Source organism: Apium graveolens, chromosome 2 (genome assembly GCF_009905375.1).
Source record: "Apium graveolens cultivar Ventura chromosome 2, ASM990537v1, whole genome shotgun sequence".
NCBI lineage: Eukaryota > Viridiplantae > Streptophyta > Magnoliopsida > Apiales > Apiaceae > Apium > Apium graveolens.
The window spans coordinates 158,535,746-158,555,825 of record NC_133648.1 but is presented as its reverse complement, the minus strand read 5'-3'; the positions used below and the strand labels follow the sequence as shown (position 1 = coordinate 158,555,825).

General features: G+C 39.4%; 1 non-coding gene across 1 annotated transcript; it reads left to right on the top strand.

The window, feature by feature from the left end:
• The first annotated feature begins 19,973 nt into the window (after positions 1–19,973).
• LOC141709674 (small nucleolar RNA R71) lies at positions 19,974–20,080 on the top strand. The gene has a single exon (XR_012570239.1). It is a non-coding gene; the product is annotated as a small nucleolar RNA R71 (small nucleolar RNA).

Sequence of the window (20,080 nt, the reverse complement as noted above, 5' to 3'; positions counted from 1 at the left end):
CATTTGGAAGGTGAGGATAACTATGTTTCTGGAAGCTACAGATCCAGAATATCTTGATAGAATCAAGGAAGGACCTAACAATCCAACAAAACTCGCTGTTACAGTTGCAGGTGAAGCAGCAAAGTCAGTACCAAAAGAGAAGAGTGATTACACTGCTGAAGATATCGCATCAATTGCTAAGGATGCTAAGGTACGACACTTACTGCATAGTGCCATTGATAATGTAATGTTAAACAGGGTAATAAACTGTAAAACTGCAAAGGAGATATGGGATGCCTTGGAAAGAAGATGTTAGGGAACTGATTCGATTAAGAAGAACAGGAAGACAATACTCACTCAAGAGTATGAATACTTTGACTCAAATCCAAATGAGTCATTGACTGATTTATATGACAAATTTGTCAACCTCTTGAATGATTTATCACTGGTTGATAAGGAGTATGATCTTGAAGATTCAAACCTTAAATTCCTGTTAGCTCTTCCTGAAAGCTGGGATTTGAAGGCAACAACTGTAAGAGACAACTATAATCTTCAAAAAACAACTCTTGATGAAATTTATAGGATGCTCAAGACTATTGAACTTGAGATGGACCAAAGAAGCAAGAGGAAAGGAGGAAAGTCAAGGACAGTTGCTCTTAAGGCTGAAGAAGAATCTCCCAAGGCAGCTACCTCAAGGAAAGGCAAGGGTAAAGCGCTCTTCACAAAGTCTGATACTGAGTCATCAAGTTCTGATAGTGATGGTGACTCAAAAACTGAAAGCTCGCCTGAGATGGTGTTGATGAAGAGATGATGAAGTTGTGTGCTCTTATGGTGAAAGGAATCACAAGGATTGCATACAGGAAGTTCAGGAAGGGAAAGAAGTTTTCCAGGAAAGGTGCAAGTTCTGATAAGAAGAATTTCAGAAAATTTAAAGGTAAAGGAGGGAAGTCTGACAGAGAAGATTACACAAATGTCAAATGCTACAACTGTGGTGAGAAAGGCCACATATCTCCTGATTGCAAGAAAGTGAAGAGTGACAAAGGCAAGGCTCTTGTCACAAAGAAGAAAAGCTGGACAGACACCTCGGATTCTCAAAGTGAGGAGAACTATGCCTTGATGGCAAATGCTGATGTGGCAAATGCTGAAAGCAGTACTGAAGCTGCTGAGTAAAAGGTACCTGAAACTACTTATGCCTTTCATACTGATGATATTAATGAGTTGAGAAGATATCTTGAAACCATGTTCATTAGCTATAGAGATCAAACTTTAACATGTGAAAGATTAACTTCTGAAAATCTAGCTTGTAAGAAGAGGAATGATTATTTAGAAAAAGAGTTAGTCATGTTTCATCAAACTCAGAAAGATAGAGATGATGCTTTCTATGTTAGGGATGAAGTACTTAAAATGAATGAATCTCTAAAAGCTGAGTTAGAAAAGGAAAGAGAGATTATCAGGACTTGGACTAACTCTGGCAGAATAACTCAGAATTTGTTAAAGTAGTGGAAACTGGAAAGAGGGCTTAGGTTATGGAGATGATAAGAATGATAAAGGAACTGTAGATATTAAGCCTATAGTTGTTAAACAAAAGACGAAGTTAAAACCTGTTAAGTTTGTAGCTGTAATGTCTGAAACTGAGAAATCAGAAGTTAAAAAGGAATTAACTTCTGAAAAAATAAAACAGGAAAAGATAACTGAAGTAAACATAGGCTTGATGACAAAGAAGCAGCTTAAGCATAAGCTGAAAGAAGTTAAGAATGCAAACAAGGTAAAATCACCTAGGAAAAATAGGAATGGAAAGGAAGGTGTGAATAAAAGCAATGATTATAAACCTGTTCCTAATGCTCCTAGAAAAACATGTCATAATTGTGGAAGTTCTAACCATCTGGCTTTTTTTGTAGGAAGAATAAGAACATAAACTCCTTACCTTCAAATTCAGGAGTTAAGAGTCAGTCTGTTAGATATAAGCCACAAAATCCTTGTTTTCATTGTGGTAGTTTATTGCATTCCATTTATACTTGTAAGAAATATCATAGTTTGTACTATGATTATTATCAAATAAAACCTTCTTTAAAGAAAGTTAGCATTGTTCCTTCTAGTATAAGTTCTGATTCAAAGTCTGATAGTGTAAATTCTGATAAGAAAAATGTTAACATAAACTCTGATGCTAAATCCGCTGCAAATGTTAACAAACTTAATAAAGCCAAAGGATTCAAGCAAGTCTGGGTCCTTAAAACTGATCATTAGTGGTCTTTGTAATTGCAGGGCAACAGGAAAAATATCCTAGTTCTAGACAGTGGATGTTCAAGACATATGACTGGAAATAAAGCCCTGCTATCAGACTTTGTGGAGAAGGCTGGCCCAAGTGTTTCTTATGGAGATGACAACATTGGAAAAACATTGGGATATGGCAATATCAATCTTGGGAATGTCATCATTAAAGAAGTAGCTCTAGTCTCAGGACCTAAACACAATCTGCTGAGTGTTAGTCAAATCTGTGACAGAGGTTATCATGTGGATTTCTTTGAAGAACACTGTGAAGTTGTAAGTAAATCTGCAGGCAAAGTTGTTCTGAAAGGATACAGGCATGGTAACATTTATGAAGCCAAGCTTTCAACAAGTACTGATGGTTCTGCAATCTGTCTGATGAGTAGAGCATCAATTGAAGAAAGCTGGAACTGGCACAAGAAACTTTCTCACTTAAATTTCAACAATATAAATGAACTAGTCAAGAAAGATCTTTTGAGAGGACTGCCAAAGTCAGTATTTGCTCCTGATGGTCTTTGTGATTCTTGTCAGAAGGCTAAACAAAGGAAATCTGCATTCAAGAGCAAGACTGAAACATCAATTCTTGAGCCTTATCACCTACTACATGTTGATCTATTTGGTCCAGTGAATGTCATGTCTATTGCAAAGAAGAAATATGCTATGGTCATAGTGGATGAGTTCACCAGATACACATGGGTGTATTTCTTGCACACAAAAAGTGAAACTGCATCTATCTTGATTGATCATGTCAAGCAACTGGATAAATTAGTTAAAGACTCTGTGAAAATAATAAGAAGTGATAATGGCACTGAGTTCAAGAATCTTACAATGGAAGAGTTCTGCAAAGACTATGGAATCAAGCAGGAATTTTCTGCTCCGGGAACTCCACAGCAAAATGGAGTTGTTGAAAGAAAGAAAAGAACTCTCATTGAAGCTGCATGAACTATGCTTGATGAAGCAAAGCTTCCAACCTATTTCTGGGCTGAAGCTGTGCAGACTGCTTGTTTTACTCAGAATGCAACACTCATTAACAAGCATGGAAAGACACCAAATGAGATGGTGAAGAAAAAGAAGCCAAATCTGAAGTATTTTCATGTATTTAGATGCAAGTGTTTTGTTCTTAAGACTCACCCTGAACAGCTATCCAAATTTGATCTAAAAGCTGATGAAGGAATCTTTGTTGGTTATCCACTTTCCACAAAAGCCTTCAGAGTCTACAACTTGAGAACAAGGGTGGTCATGGAATCTATCAATGTCTCTTTTGATGATAAGAAGATTACTGGACTTGAAGATTTCAATGATCATGATCAGCTGAGATTCGAAAATGAAGAATTAAATTCTGATACCGAAAACCCTGAGAGTCTAAGTCCTGATACTGCAAACTCTGATGGATTAAACTCTGATGTCATTGAAACTGTGGTGACTACGTCAAAGGAGAATGCACCTGTGCAGGGGGAGCATACTGAAGATACAACCACGTCTCAAGAAGCATCAGAACATACAACTGGCTCTTCAAATTCTGATTCATCAAGTTCTGATAAGCCAAGTTCTGATAGTTCTGAAAACTTAAATTATGAAGGATCCAACTCAGAGAGCTTAGTTTCAGGGGAGCATCAGAAAATGTTGATGAAGATAGCATGTATCATGGGGGAGCATCCAGTTCTAGAGAAAACCTTCCATCTGCAAGGAAGTGGACTAAATCACATACACCTGACTTAATAAGTGGAAATCCTGATACAAGTGTCAGAACTAGAACAGCTACTTCAAGTGAATGTCTTTACAAATTTTTTCTTTCTCAGACTGAACCAAAGAAAGTGGAAGAAGCTCTTCAAGATGTTGATTGGGTGCAAGCAATGCAGGAAGAGTTAAATGAATTTGAAAGAAACAAAGTCTGGACCCTAGTGCCAAGACCAAAGAACAGATCTGTTGTTGGTACAATGTGGGTGTTCAGAAACAAAACTGATAGTGATGGCATAATTACAAGGAATAAAGCCAGCTTGGTTGCAAAAGGATATTCTCAACAGGAGGGAATTGATTATGATGAAGCCATAAGGATATTTTTGGCTTATGCTGCTCACAAAAAGTTTACTGTCTTTCAAATGGATGTGAAAAGTGTTTTTCTCAATGGAGAATTAGAGGAGGAAGTATATGTTGAACAACCTCTAGGCTTTGTAGATCCCAAATATCCAACTCATGTCTACAGGCTTGATAAAGCACTTTATGGCCTTAAGTAAGCTCCAAGAGCATGGATTTAACAGAGGAACTATAGACAAAACATTTTTCTACTTCAACCATGGAAAGGACTTACTTTTGGTTCAGATATATGTTGATGATATCATCTTTGGTTCTACAAATGACAGACTTTGCAAAAAGTTTGCCAAATTGATGCAGTCAAGATATCAAATGAGTATGATGGGAGAACTTAGCTATTTTCTGGGCCTTCAAGTCAAGCAGAATGAAGAAGGCACTTTTATTTGTCAAACCAAGTACTACAGAAACTTGCTGAAGAAATTTGGAATGCAAGATTGTTCAAGTGCATCCACTCCCATGGCCACTGCAACAAAACTGGATAAGGATACTGGTAAATACGTAGATATTACTGATTACAGAGGTATGATTGGCTCTTTACTCTATCTAACTGCTAGTAGACCTGATATCATGTATGCTACCTGTCTTTGTGCAAGATTTCAAGCAGATCCAAGAGAACCTCACTTAACAGCTGTGAAAAGAATCTTCAACTATCTTAAGGGAACAACTGATCTGGGATTGTGGTATCCTAGAGAATCAGATGTTAAACTAATAGGTTACTCAGATGCAGATTTTGCATGTTGCAAAATTGACAGGAAAAGCACAAGTGGAAGCTGCCAATTTCTTGGAGGCAGATTGGTTTCTTGGTTTAGCAAGAAACAAAAGTCAATTTCCACATCAACTGCAGAAGCAGAGTACATTGCTGCAGGAAGCTATTGTGCACAGATTCTTTGGATGAAGAATCAATTACTGGATTATGGGTTAACATATTTTCAAATCCCTATTTACTGTGATAATCAAAGTGCTATTGCTATGACATGTAATCCAGTTCAACACTCAATGACAAAGCACATCAGCATTAGGTACCACTTCATAAGGGAACATGTAGATGAAGGTACAGTGGAATTGCACTTTGTTCCAACAGATCAACAACTAGCAGATATCTTCACAAAACCACTGTGTGAAGCTACTTTTACATGATTGATAAATGAACTTGGAATGGTTTTAGGTTCTTTCTCTAAATCTGCTTAGCTTTTGTTCTGCTGCATCAGACTTTATGATTAGTATTTAAAGATATTACTATCTTTGTGTATTCTGTGCTTAATTAAAAATTGCTTAAGTACTGATTGTTGTCTGATGTGAATTTCTAAACTCTGATAGTGATATGACTGTTTCTGCGATTATTCAATCCTATCAGGATAACTGTGCTAGATGCTGATCTAGTAGTCTTTAATATACTAGAGATCCCATGTTAGAAGTAATTATTTATGTGGAAATCTATTGACACAAGCAAATTCTGATATTGAGCTTAGTTAAGTTTACTTTGTCTATCTTATTACTAAGTCAAAAACTAGAATAATGCTTCTCATCTGTTAAGTTCTGATGTTAGTAAATCTGCTGAATGTACTAAGTGCTGATAAACCTCACTTATCAAAAGAAAAAGGAAAAGAACAAGGAATAAAAATCAGGTACTCCTTTGAGATCTAGAGTAAAAATATGGAAGGGACGACCCAAGTGCATTGCTGGTATTAAGTAATATGCATCAGAAAAGCAAATAATTATTTTTCTTGGTGACTTTTCACACTCTATGATTACTGGAGAAATACTCTGATAATAGCATAAATTCTGATAAGCAGTCGTGACTCACTTACACTGAGAAGCCACTGTAAAATAGAATTTCAAAAGATGCATAAAATTAGCACAAAACAGTTGAGGTGGACTCATGCATGAACTCATTCAATAGTAGGCTTCAGAATAATGACAGATTTTAAGTAAAATTCTTAGTTATGCCTTATTTCTAAGATGTACTGAAGTGAATCAGACTTTACTCTTTGTCTGATATTTAGCTTAATGCACACACTTACACTCCATATAGATGATGAAAATTACTGTGGTGATCAATGTTATTTTAGATGAACAGTTTATGTGTCAGATTGCATAAATTCTGAGGACAAGCTATGATGGAAGTTCTGATGATCAAGTTCTGAAGAAATGAAATCAGAATTTATATGAAGAATTGCAGAAATAGGCATTCATTTTTCGAGTTAAGAAATCATGTTCTGATGACTGTTAAGTTCTGATATAAGTCTAAGTGCTGATATTAAATTCTGATCCTTTACTTGACTTATTTGTGGTTAAAATCTGAAACAGTCTTATTTTAAATCAGAATATGTTCGGGTGAGATATTAACAGTCAATACACTTAGGGTTAGTGGTACACATCCATGCACAGTATTGTTTACTTGTTTCCTGTGCGCATTAAACCCTATTTTACACTTCCAATGGCTATTTTTATTCTCCTCGGTCTAGGGAGACGAGGTAGAATTATTTCTACCTGTCAGTATTAAATTTTCCTTGCGTCTCCTGGCATTCTGTTGCCTATATAAACCAACACTTCATTCCAGCCAATACATCTCTCATTTACACTCAAACTCTCAAACTCATTTCTTTTTCACTCATCACAATCATGGTTAATTACAACTTAGCTCTGAACTATGATACTTTATACTTTCTCTCTCACCATGAGCTGTCCAGAATGGCAGTAGGAATGGCATGTTACTGCCATTCCTGATGAGGTTTGGGACTCAGTTCCCCAAGAGGTTCTGAAAGACCTCTTGTTCTTCTATATGGATTACCATCGACATGTTGAGCGATTGGAAGAAGAACGGTTGGAAGCTCTTCGACAGCAGGAGCGAATAATTCGTCTCGCTGTTCCTTTTGTTGAAAGTAGGAAGAAGAAATAGGATTTGTAGCTTAGGACAATCTTGTAATTTTATGCTGTAATTTCAATTTCATGAATGTATTTTCTCAATATATTAATGAAATTTTATATTTTTGCAAGATTTTGTCTCTGAGTTGTTTGAAATTCTGATGCATTTTTAAATCCTGATTTACCCATATTTTGATGACCGTTTTTATATCTGATACAAATCAAGTTCTGATTCTGACGTGGCAGTACCTGTTTACTTGATTTATTTTTTGGTCATTCTCTCACTTAGTGTATTTATACAGAATATTGGTCTCGCAGTAAAAATAATTTTTTAAGTGGGAACAGTTTAAATTTTAAATTAAAACTGAACTACCTTAATTAATGGGATTACTTGGTAAGTGGAACTGTTTTTCCTTGAAAAACTACATGTGATAAGTAATGATTACTGTTTTCCCGTGCCCATTAATTATTCTTTACTGCTGCATGTCTAACAGGTGTCCAACGGTTACTTTTTCTACCGTGTATAAGTAAAAGAGAGAGAAGATTGTAAAATCTTTTATTTACTTTCACACTTTATCTCTCTTTTCTTTACTTCTATTCTATCTCATCTCCTGACGTTTTTTTATACAGACATTTTGTCAAACACCTTACAGGCAAACTTATTTCTCAATTTTTCTCATGGCACCTAAGGATTTGATTATAGATGGAGCCAAGTTCGTTCCCAACAACTATGCTGCAATCTTAAACCATGATGAAGCTCCATCTGATTTACACTTTGTGCAAGATCTTCTAGCACACAGTGAGATTGGGTATCCATTAACCCAGCCTCAAGTCATTTCCAGTCAACAAGTTCTGACGTTCTGGCGGACTGGGCATTTTGACAATGGTGGTGCAACTGGTACTCCAAGCATTATTTTTGAAGTCAATGATGTTGAGTATGTGGTAACTCCTGGAGCAGTTCGCAAAGCTCTACATTTACCAGAAGGCTGCATTTTCTCAACAGCGCAGGAACCAATTCAACAGCAGCTCGTGGCCAATTTGGGGTATGAGAAGAGTTTGGCCAAGCTTAGACAGTTGAAAAGAGCACATATCAGAAAGGAATGGAGCTTTTTCTTCGACTGCATCACTAAAGCATTCGGCAATAAGTGTCCAACTTTGATGCCATTCTTATTATGAGTCAGCACATCGGGTATGCTATTATTCACCAAACTCATTTTGATTTTGCAAGTGCTGTGCTAGGCTTTATTGGGGATAGGATGATGGAGGATAGGAATATAGTATACTTTGCTAGATTCTGTCAGCTTATATATACTTTTTGTTGTGCTAATGAACCTCAACCAGCCAGTTCTTTATTTCTACCCTTTAAACTTGCAAAACGGGCGTTTAATGACTTGGTAAATGCTGACCTTAAGAAAAAGGTGGTTCGACCCCTACAGATACCTCAGTCTGTAAAACAGATCCTGGTAAATGCTGATCCTCACACTTACAGATCTATTTACCCTGATATACAACCCACTAGCACATCCCAGACACCACAACAACCATCAGAACATACCTCACATACACCTCAACCTACCCAACCCTCTATCAGACCACATCTCAAACCTTCACAGATAACTCAACCTTCATCATCAGCACATACTGTGAAGCCTTCATCTTCCAAGCCCAAGATGAGAAAGACTTTACCTCAGACACCACAGAAGAGAAGAAGGATTGTTCTGAGAGATGAGTCAGACAGTGAGGAACAGGTTCCTGCATCAGAACCTGTTGTTACAGAAGCTGAGAAGGTCCCTTCTCAAAAGGATACTGGAATTGGGGGATCTAAGCTTCTCAAAAGGCTTAGAAGAATGTCTTATGCTGAAACTCCCAAGGAATCTCCATCTTCAAAGAAAAGAAAGAAACAGAGAGCTCACAGGCCAGTTTCAGATGATAAGGAAGCAGCAGCTAAGGAAGGAGATCAGGAATCTCTGATCTCACAAGAGCCAGAATTTGCTAAAGCTACTGCTACAGATAAAGCATCTACATCACCTGTGTCTCCTGTACATGAACCAGTATCTACTGCAGACCCAGGCACAAGTGCTGAAATTGATATTCACAACCTGGTTGTGCCTGAGGTTCTCTACTTAGAAGCTCCAACAGCTCCAATTAATCCATCAACAACACCAATTACTGATGCTAATGAAACTCCAGAATTGTCTACAACACCTTCTTTGCATCTAGATGTTGATAATCAGATTATAGGTGAGCATCAGAATATGGCTGTTGATCAGAACTTGGAAGCAGATCAGCACTTAGAGGATGATGATGAAGCCTCCATAGCCTCTCATACTGTTCTTTTATCAGAGGATGCTGAATCTGTAAGTTCTGATGCTGCAAATGCTGATGATACTGGTGATGCTGCTATAAATGAAGATGCTACTGCAGCTGGTCCATCAGGACATGCACCTCAACAAACTATTCACAAAAGTGAGATAGTCAAGAAGTTTGTTACAGGGGAAGCACCAGTACCTTGGAGTGAAACTCCTAGAGGACAGGAGTGGACTAAGGAGTGGAACACAGTTACCTTTGTCCCATCTGAAAAAATTCTTGCTGAGCACTTGGCAAAAGCTGATGAGATGCTAATTAATGATGATTTCAAGACACAACTAAGAGTTACTGCACTTACTACAAGGCACTTTCAAGGTCAACAGTCTGTCACTCAAGACAAGTTGAACAGGGTTCAAGAACTCTTAATGCAGCAAGATACACTTGTCAAGCTGGACAAGAAAAACTTTTTCAAACCTACCTTTGACAGAGTTGCTTACATTGAGAAGACTCAAGAGAAGCAACAATCTCAGATTGATGAAATTTTGAAAAATCAAGCTTCTCAGCAATCTCAACTCGATGAAATCTAATCCTCAGTGGAATTGTGTGTCTCTCTTCTCTTACCTGCTGATGCCAAAAAGGGGGAGAAGGTACTTAAGTCCAAATACAAAACTGTTAAGACACTGAAGGGGAAGGATGATGAAAAAGATGACCAGGGAAACTCTGGAATGGGTGGAGGTCATAGTCAAGGTAGAGGTCTCTCATCAAGAAGAGCTGAAGCTACAGGTCATAGAACAAGTTCTGATACTGGAAAAAGAATTACTTCTGATACTGGTAAAAGGATAAGTTCTGATGAACTTTTGGATCTTGATGAAGAAATTTTAAGACAGTTATTTCTGAAGGAAAATCCAGGAATGGACTTTGAGAGTCTATTGGAAGAAGAAGCTAGACTTAAGTCAGAAAAAGTTAACTCTAAATCTGAAGCTTCTGTTGGTAAAAAGAAACTTCCAAAGGCCAAAGGCATTATGATAAAAGAAAGGACAAATATTGAGGCAACCAAGGCCAAATCACAATTGCAGATAGATCCAAGGTCTAAGGGCAAAGAAAAAGTTGGTGAACCTATAAAGGTTTATGTACCTCCTGTGGATGAAGAAATTTCTGATGAAGATACTGATCTTACTCTGACTTCAAGAAAGATTGCTAAGACAACCTCTGACATGGCTCAAGTTGTTCAGAGTAAAGATATAGTTAGTTCTGATATTACAAAGAAGCAGGTAACCTCTGACATAGCTCAAGTTGACTTGATATCAGAAGATAAGGAAAAGGAAACCTCTAACATTGCTCATGTTAAACCTTCCAAGATACTCCTATCAGGTTTCACCAAAGCCAAACAGACTCAACCTTTGAAGACTGCTGCAAGTGGTTTTGAAGCAAGAGTGGTTACTGGAAAGGAAGCAAGAGATAAATCTGGATTGGGTAGTGCTGATGAAAGAAGAGTATAGAACACAACCAATGATTGTTAGGGCGAAATCACGCACTAATATTCACGCAAGTATACGCGTTCGCAAGTAATATAGAATACTTTCTAGTTCGTTCCCACAGAGACTCAGAGTAAATTATTGTCTAATTAAACTCACTCACCAATGTATGATTACTTCTCAATATTAAGACACTAACACTTAAAATTGTAGATTAAATATTAACTATAATTAACTACTTAATTAATCACTTAACTAACACTTCAATTTATCAATAATAAAACACTCATGAGATCACAACTTCATTATTACTTCCTTCTATAGCCATTGTTATTACCTTTAGCATGTGACAGTGATGATATTAATCGAATAACACGAAACTGATAAAAGCCAACTTTCATTGTACTAATACCATTCTACCAAGCATCAACAATTAAGATAGAAGTTGAATAGTCATCAATTATGTTGAGTTCCTATATGTCTACAGAAATTGACAACACAACGATTTAAGCACAAGTTATTCCTTTTGATTACATAGGGCAAATAAAACTGTTAGAGTTACCCACTAATCATGCACAACGTACATGAACCTATGCTAGCATGGCAAGTTCTAAATCTCAAGATCCACCGTCGCTTCACAAGAGATTAACACCCTATCTTATATGTTCGCGACGCACATAAGACGAATACGCACAACCAATACTAGATATCATACAATCATCACACACTAAAGTATTAAACAATTAACTAAAGAATTCTATAATAAATCCGTTGCAACCCCATGATCACGATTAGCCCATAATAGCACTTATCGTCATCATGGTTTCATATAAAATCATGATAAACAAACACAAGAAAATAATAACTAAACTAATTATATTAAGACAGAGTACATCACAAGAGTAAATAAGTTCAAAGCAAGAAAACTAGCATCCAACATTACAACAAAATAAGAATCACAAGAAGATATGCTTCCTCTTCGTTGCAGTGTGCTAAATCGGTCTTCTTCCTTATCTCCTTCGCTCCTTGCATAAAAACACAATCTTCTTCAATCCACCACTTGTGCAAACGTCTCAAATCTACTTATATAATAGTCCCATAAAACTCAGATTACATAGAAGTGGAAACCAATCAGAAGTAGAAGTCCTGAAATAAATTATCTTTTTCCCCAACCCTGCGCGGCCGCTCAGCATAGCTGAGCGGGCGCTCAGCTTGCTGCGCGGCCGCTCAGCAATGCTGAGCGGGCGCTCAGACCTCTACTGGAAAAAATCTGATTTTGCTCCGTTTCTTCGCCGTAATCTGCCCTTTTCTTTCCTTTCGCAATGGTGAACACATGCCAAGGCTTATTCTTGATGATTCCTCCCCCGAAATGCAACTAATACCCTGAAATGCATAAACACTAGAAAAACGCATCAAATACACAAAATACTTGATTTCAAGACACCAATTTAAGCCATTTTAAGACGTTCTAAGTGGTATAAAATGCCACTTATCACACCCCCAAACTTAAATCGATGCTTGTCCTCAAGCGTCACAGACTAAAAAACAAGTAAAAACATGCATGAATGCAATCTATATGAAAATGCAGCGATCCCCCTTACTACGATTAACCAACCAAATTGTAATATCTCAACGAATGCAGTTAGACAACTAAGATCAATAAACTCATGCAAACGGACATACAGCCAGAAACGTGGTGTGTGCAAATGCTTAACAGATATGCTTCAGAACTAGACCAATTATTATGACTAGACTATCCTCAAGGCAATCCAATGATTATACAAAGAATAAAAATTCTAGGCACAAAGTGATATACAACACTACAAGAACTCTGGAGCTTATTACGGAATCGTGCTTTTTATTCACAACTCAAATGCTTATTTGACCGTGCAATGAGTGAGGTCCACAAAAGACTTATACAATGGTATCCATGTAACGAGCGTTAGGTTAGCGGATCCCAGACTCTAAAAGCCTTAGGTCACTAGGCACAAAGTCCCCTAAGAACTTAATAACTCGAATACCAAAGAGCCCACTCTAGATCAATTATGCATAAATTAAAAAAAAAAATTCTCTCTTTTTTTTTCATTATATAACTTCTGAGCAAGTGCGTTTCGCTCCATCTTGCTCAACCCTAGACTACTCGCACCATATGCGAGCCGGCTACTAGCCATTTGACGCCTAGCCACAACTAGCAACAACTATTTTTTTTTCTCCAAAATTTTTTCTTTTTCATGCCTTTATCACTAAGAACCTATAATCGAATTCTAAGCATAATAAGTAGATTGACCTTGAAAACAACCAAATCATAACAACAATCTAGCCCTTACGCATTCTCTAAGACTTAGTGGACTTACAATTGTTTCTAGCATGCATATCAACCTACACGACTTAATATCACTTTAATGCTATCACTACACTCGCATCAATATAACAATTCAGTCGATAAATCATTGCAAAAGGGATCATGGTAAATGCATGAGCTACATGTCATTCATAACAAAAAAAACTATATGGCATAAATTATGCAACTATATGAACTAAACTATCATGAATATGCAACTATATGACACATACACAATATTCCTTAACTACTACCCCCAAACTTAAAATCTTCATTGTCCTCAGTGAAGTAGTAGAAAGGAACACAGGGTATACCTACTCGGATTCATCATCATCATCACCCTCAGTGGGTGGAGTATCAGGCTGCGAGTATGCAGAGTCCTCACCAAAAACTGGCCACTGGATATCAGCTCCAAGGCCCCGAAAAGCAGTCCCTAACGCAAGGGTGAGCTCCTGAGCAAACCTGCTCTGCGTCTCATAAATGGCATCCATCCGCCGTGAAAGCCTCCTATACTGGGCATCAACCATCCCAGCACCCTCCTGAGCTCTCGAAGAACCAGCCTCATCACGCCCTGGCCTAGCCATAGTAGCACCTCGTGCTGGATGCCCTCCTAGAAGACGATAACCCAGCCCATGCTCCTCAGGCTCACCACCGGTCCACTCATGCATCCCATTCAGAGTGCCAGAATCAATCGGAGCTGCCGGCAACTACAACTGCTCATGAGCCGGCCAGTTCACTCCCACTGCTTGGCATAGCTTCATAACCGTGGATGCATAAGGGATGTTCATATGCTTCGCTCCCCTCAAAAACTTCAGAATTCCTTGGTAGATAAACTCACCAAGGTCCACATAGTACTCCTCATTCAGAATTCCCCACAACAACTGTGCTCTCTCAACTGTGACCTCGTGTGCATGCGAAGAAGGCAAAATATTAGCACAAATAAATGCATTCCATGCACGGGCATACCTGTTCATGGCGATCGCCGGAAAGTGACGATACTCATTAGTGCCAGTCCTGAAGGTCCAAACTGTGCCCGGTCGACAGAGAGTCGCACAAATCAAATCCAAGTCAAAATCCTCAGCAGTCTTTTCATTCCAGTTCTCCTCCTCGGGCTTCCTCTCTCGCTGTCCAATCACACGGTGAATCGCCGCAGGGTGATAATCAACTGTCAGCCCTCGGACCACAGAAAACCCATTCTTTTCGGCCTTCGCGTTCGCGTAGAACTCGCGAACAACGCTCATCGGTACCGCTTCGGGTGACTCACAAAAAGCTATCCACCCCTTCTCTGCAATCATGGACAGCAACTCACCATTCCCCCCCGATGGTAAAAACCCTCTCTCCTTGAGAATCGGCTTCCCCAAAAGCCTAGTGTACTCCTCCTCCGCAGCTCTGTCAGTTAACTGAGGCCTTGCAGCAGTACCCCTCGATGAATCAGCAGTAGGAACTGTGCTGCTACTGTCAATAGTGCGTGCTCTCTTGGGTGCCATTGATTCGTGAAAAAAAATGTGTAAGAACTGAGTTTTGATGTTTGTGATAGAGTTTAAGTGTAGGAAGTTTTGTGGGAGATATGTAGGATAGGTGTATGTATATATAGGGTGTGGATTAGATTAGGGTTTGGGAATTAAGGGTTAAAATGATGGGGTAGTGGGAACAAATCGTGGGTTTTATGGGCTAAAACTGTTTTTGTGTTTTTTTTTGTGTTTTTTTTCTGAACTGTAAAAAAAATTCTGGTACTCGACCCCTGAGCGGGCGCTCAGGGGGTCACTGGAAAAAAAAAATTTCAGCCCCTGTTTTCTGATTTTTTTGTGTTTTTGGATAGGTTATTAACTTCTAAGGGTTCCTATAACGACAAATCATGGGTTTCCTCCCACGCAGCGCTTCTTTTTCGTCATTAGCTTGACGTTTCGTACCCTTCTCAAGTAGTCAACAAAATGGCACTAACCACTTCTCGGTTTGCCATGTCCCCATAGTAGTGCTTCAACCGCTGACCGTTAACCTTGAATGCTTGGTCCGGATCATTCTCAAAAAATTCCACCGCTCCATGTGGAAACACAGTTTTGACAATAAAAGGTCCAGACCACCTTGATTTCAACTTCCCAGGAAAAAGTCAGAGCCGAGAGTTGAATAAGAGAACTTGTTGCCCTGGCACAAATAACTTAGGATGTAGCTTCCTATCGTGCCACCTCTTCACCTTTTCCTTATACATTTTGTTATTCTCGTACGCTTGAAGTCGAAATTCATCAAGTTCATTAAGCTGAAGCATTCTTTTCTTACCAGCTGCATCTAAATCCAGGTTCAACTTCTTCAATGCCCAGTAGGCCTTATGCTCAAGCTCCGCAGGTAGATGACATCCCTTACCGTATACCAACTGAAACGGTGACATCCCAAGTGGAGTTTTGTATGCTGTTCTGTAAGCCCAAACAGCTTCATCGAGCTTTAAAGACCAATCCTTCCTTGACGGACAAACAACCTTCTCTAGAATGTGCTTTATCTCTCTGTTAGACACTTCCGCTTGACCATTTGTTTGCGGATGATAGGCAGTAGCTACTCGATGATTCACATTATAACGCTGCATCATAGAAGTGAACTTACGGTTGCAGAAATGCGATCCTTCATCACTTATGATTACCCGAGGTGTTCCAAACCTTGTGAAAATTTGCTTATGAAGAAAATTTAGCACTGCCTTTGCATCATTTGTCGGTAAAGCTTTAACTTCTACCCATTTTGAGACATAATCGACTGCCAGCAAGATGTATTGATTATTGCAAGACGAGATAAAAGGCCCCATGAAATCGATTCCCCAAACATCAAAGACCTCGACTTCAAGCATCACATTTAATGGCATCTCATCCTTCTTTGTCAAATTTCCCACTCTTTGGCAACGATCACACCTTAAAACAAACTGATGAGCATCCTTGAACAAAGTAGGCCAAATAAAACTTGCTTGCAGAATACGAGCTGCCGTCTTCTCACCACCATAGTGTCCACCATAAACCGTGGAATGGAAGTCTCGTAATATCCCATCCGTCTCACAGAACGGGATACATCTCCTGATGATCTGGTCAGCTCCCTGTCTAAACAAATATGGTTCATCCCACATATACCACTTCACCTCATGCAGAAACTTCTTCTTTTGAGCCGATGTCAAATTAGGAGGCATTATATTGCTGACGAGATAGTTTACAATATCTGCAAACCATGGTTCTTCCTCCTGAATTGCAAACAACTGCTCATCCGGAAAAGATTCATTGATTAACATCCTATCTTGTGAAGTAGAATCGGGATTCTCCAACCTAGAGAGATGGTCAGCTACTTGATTCTCAGTACCTTTTCTATCTTTGATCTCTAACTCAAATTCCTGAAGTAAAAGCACCCAACGAATGAGTCTCGGCTTCGAATCCTTCTTGGAAACCAGATAGCGAATAGCCGCATGATCAGTGAATACTGTTACTTTCGTACCAAGTAGATAAGATCGAAATTTCTCAAAACCAAAGACTATAGCCAAAAGCTCCTTCTCAGTAGTGGTGTAGTTCAATTGGGCACCATTTAAAGTCTTACTCGCATAGTTGACCACATGGAAGAGGTTTTTCTTGCGCTGTCCCAGAACTGCACCTACCGCATAATCACTCGCATCACACATCATCTCAAACGGTTCTATCCAATCTGGTGCTGTAATAACTGGTGCAGTGATCAAACTCTTCTTGAGAGTCTCGAATGCTGCCAAACATTCATCATCAAATTTGAAAAGCACATCTTTCTCAAGTAAATTGCACAACGGCTTAGATATCTTTGAAAAGTCCTTGATGAATCGCCGATAAAAACCCGCATGACCAAGAAAACTACGTATTCCTTTCACAGAATTAGGTGGGGGAAGATTTTCAATGACTCCCACCTTGGCCTTGTCCACCTCCAGACCCTTGTTAGAGACCTTATGCCCAAGAATAATGCCTTCACGCACCATAAAATGACATTTCTCCCAATTGAGCACCAAATTAGTTTCCACGCATCTTTTGAGTACATCGCGCAGATTATTCAAACATTCATCATATGAATGTCCAAAGACGGAGAAGTCGTCCATGAACACTTCGACGTTATTTCCAATCATGTCAGAGAATATAGCCATCATACATCTCTGAAAAGTGGTCGGGGCGCCACATAACCCAAACGAAACTCTGCGAAAAGCAAACATGCCAAATGGACAAGTGAAGGTAGTCTTTTCCTGATCCTCTGGTGCAATACAAATCTGATTATACCCGGAATAACCATCCAGAAGACAAAAATACTCATGACCCGCCAATCTGTCAAGCATCTGATCAATAAATGGAAGAGGGAAGTGATCCTTCCTTGTGGCTTTGTTCAATTTTCTATAATCCATGCATACTCTCCATCCTGTAACTGTTCGAGTAGGGATGAGCTCATTCTTTTCATTTGCGACCACATTGATACCTCCTTTCTTAGGTACACATTGTACGGGGCTCACCCATGAGCTGTCAGAAATAGGATAAATGATGCCTGCATCCAGCCATTTCAGAATTTCTTTCTTCACCACCTCCTTCATGATGGGATTCAGTCTTCGCTGCTGTTCCACAGTTGGCTTACTACCTTGCTCTAGCAGAATTTTATGCATACAATATGAAGGACTTATCCCCTTGATGTCTGCTATGGTCCATCCTATAGCCGATTTGAATTCTCTCAAAATCCTTAAGAGCTTGTCTTCCTCACTACCTGAAAGGTCAGATGAAATAATAACAGGTAACGTAGATGAATCACCTAAAAAAGCATACCTCAAGTGTTCAGGTAATGGCTTGAGCTCCAAGGTAGGTGCTTCCTCTATTGATGGTTTGAGCTTCCCTTCAGCATTCTTAAGGTTAGAAGTACCAAGAGATTCAAACGGTATGTCCAGCTTTCGCTTCCAGGGAGAAGCGTTCAGATATTGTAATTGCTCGTTGCCATCTTCATCATCGCTGTCAAAATCCCCCACTAAGGCCTTTTCCAATGCATCAGACATTAGCATGCGATCGAGTTCCGAAGTAACCGCAGAATCAATCACATCCAATTTTAAGCACTCCTCATCTTCTGTAGGGAATTTCATTGCCTTGAATACGTTGAAGGTCACATCCTGATCTTGGACCCGCATAGTAAGTTCACCTTTTTGCACATCTATCAAGGTACGGCCAGTAGCCAAGAAAGGCCTTCCCAAGATTATGGGAATCTTCTTATCTTCCTCAAAATCCAGAATAACAAAATCTGCAGGAAAGAAGAGCTTATCCACCTTGACGAGCACATCCTCCACTATGCCCCTTGGGTAAGTAATGGAACGATCAGCCAATTGTAGCGACATGTATGTGGGTTTTGGATCAGGCAGATCCAGCTTTTTAAAGATCGACAACGGCATCAGATTAATGCTTGCTCCCAAATCACAAAGGCACTTGTCAAAAGTCAGATTGCCAATGGTGCAAGGTATGGTGAAGCTTCCTGGATCTTTCAGTTTTGGTGGTAACTTTTGCTGCAGAACAGCGCTGCATTCTTCCATGAGAGCAACGGTTTCAAGGTCATCCAGTTTCACCTTCCTTGAAAGAATAGACTTCATAAACTTCGTATAACTAGGCATTTGCTCCAGAGCCTCAGCAAAAGGTATATTGATGTGAAATTTCTTGAACACCTCCAGAAACTTCCCGAACTGTCTATCAAGCTTTTGTTGCTGCAATCTCTTAGGAAAAGGTGGTGGAGGATAGAGCTGTTTCTCCCCTGTATTAGCCTCAGGCAGAGTGTGTTCAACAGTAGTCTTCCTTGGTTCCGCTGCTTTCTCCTTTTGCTTAGATTCTTCATCTCTAATTTCAGCTTCTCCTTCTTTTGCCTTTTCAGCATCAGCCACTTTTCCAGACCTTAAGGTAATAGCCTTGACTTGCTCTTTAGCTTCCTTCCTGCCTGGTACTTCCGTGTCACTGGGAAGGGTGCCAGGTTGACGATTGAGCACTGCATTGGCTAATTGACCGATTTGATTTTCCAAGGTCTTGATAGAAACCGCCTGACTCTTGCATAACAGCTTAAGTTCCTCAAAATCAGCACTAGTAGGTGCAGCTGTACTTCCCTGTTGAGGATATGATTGCCTTGTAGCATACTGCTGTGGTTGCTGGAATCCAGGTGGGTTAAACTGTTTACTCACTCCTTGCTGATATGGTGGCTGAATAGCATTCTGATTATTCCCCCAGCTGAAATTTGGATGATTTCTGTTGTTAGGATGATAGGTCGCTGGCACAGGCTGCTGTTGTCGCTGATAATTTTTCACATACTGAACAGATTCGTTGACAAGAGAACACTGATTCGTAGCATGAGAACCTGCACAAAGCTCACAAACCATAGCTATTTGATTAAATCCATATGTAGCTAGAGAATCAACCTTCATTGATAGCGCTTGGAGCTGGGCTGCAATAGCGGTGGCTGCATCAACTTCCAGAATACCTGCTACCTTGCCTGACGTCATCCTCTGAGTTGGGTTTTGATGCTCATTTGCAGCCATCATCTCTATAAGATTATACGCCTCAGTATAGCTTTTAGCCCATAAAGCGCCTCCAGCTGCTGCATCGAGCATTGGCCGAGATTGGGCCCCCAAACCATTATAGAAACCAGTGATCACCATCCAATCCGGCATTCCATGATGTGGACATTTTCTCAACATTTCCTTATAGCGTTCCCAAGCCTCGCACATAGATTCTGTAGGTTGCTGCGCAAACTGAGTAAGAGCACTCCTCATAGC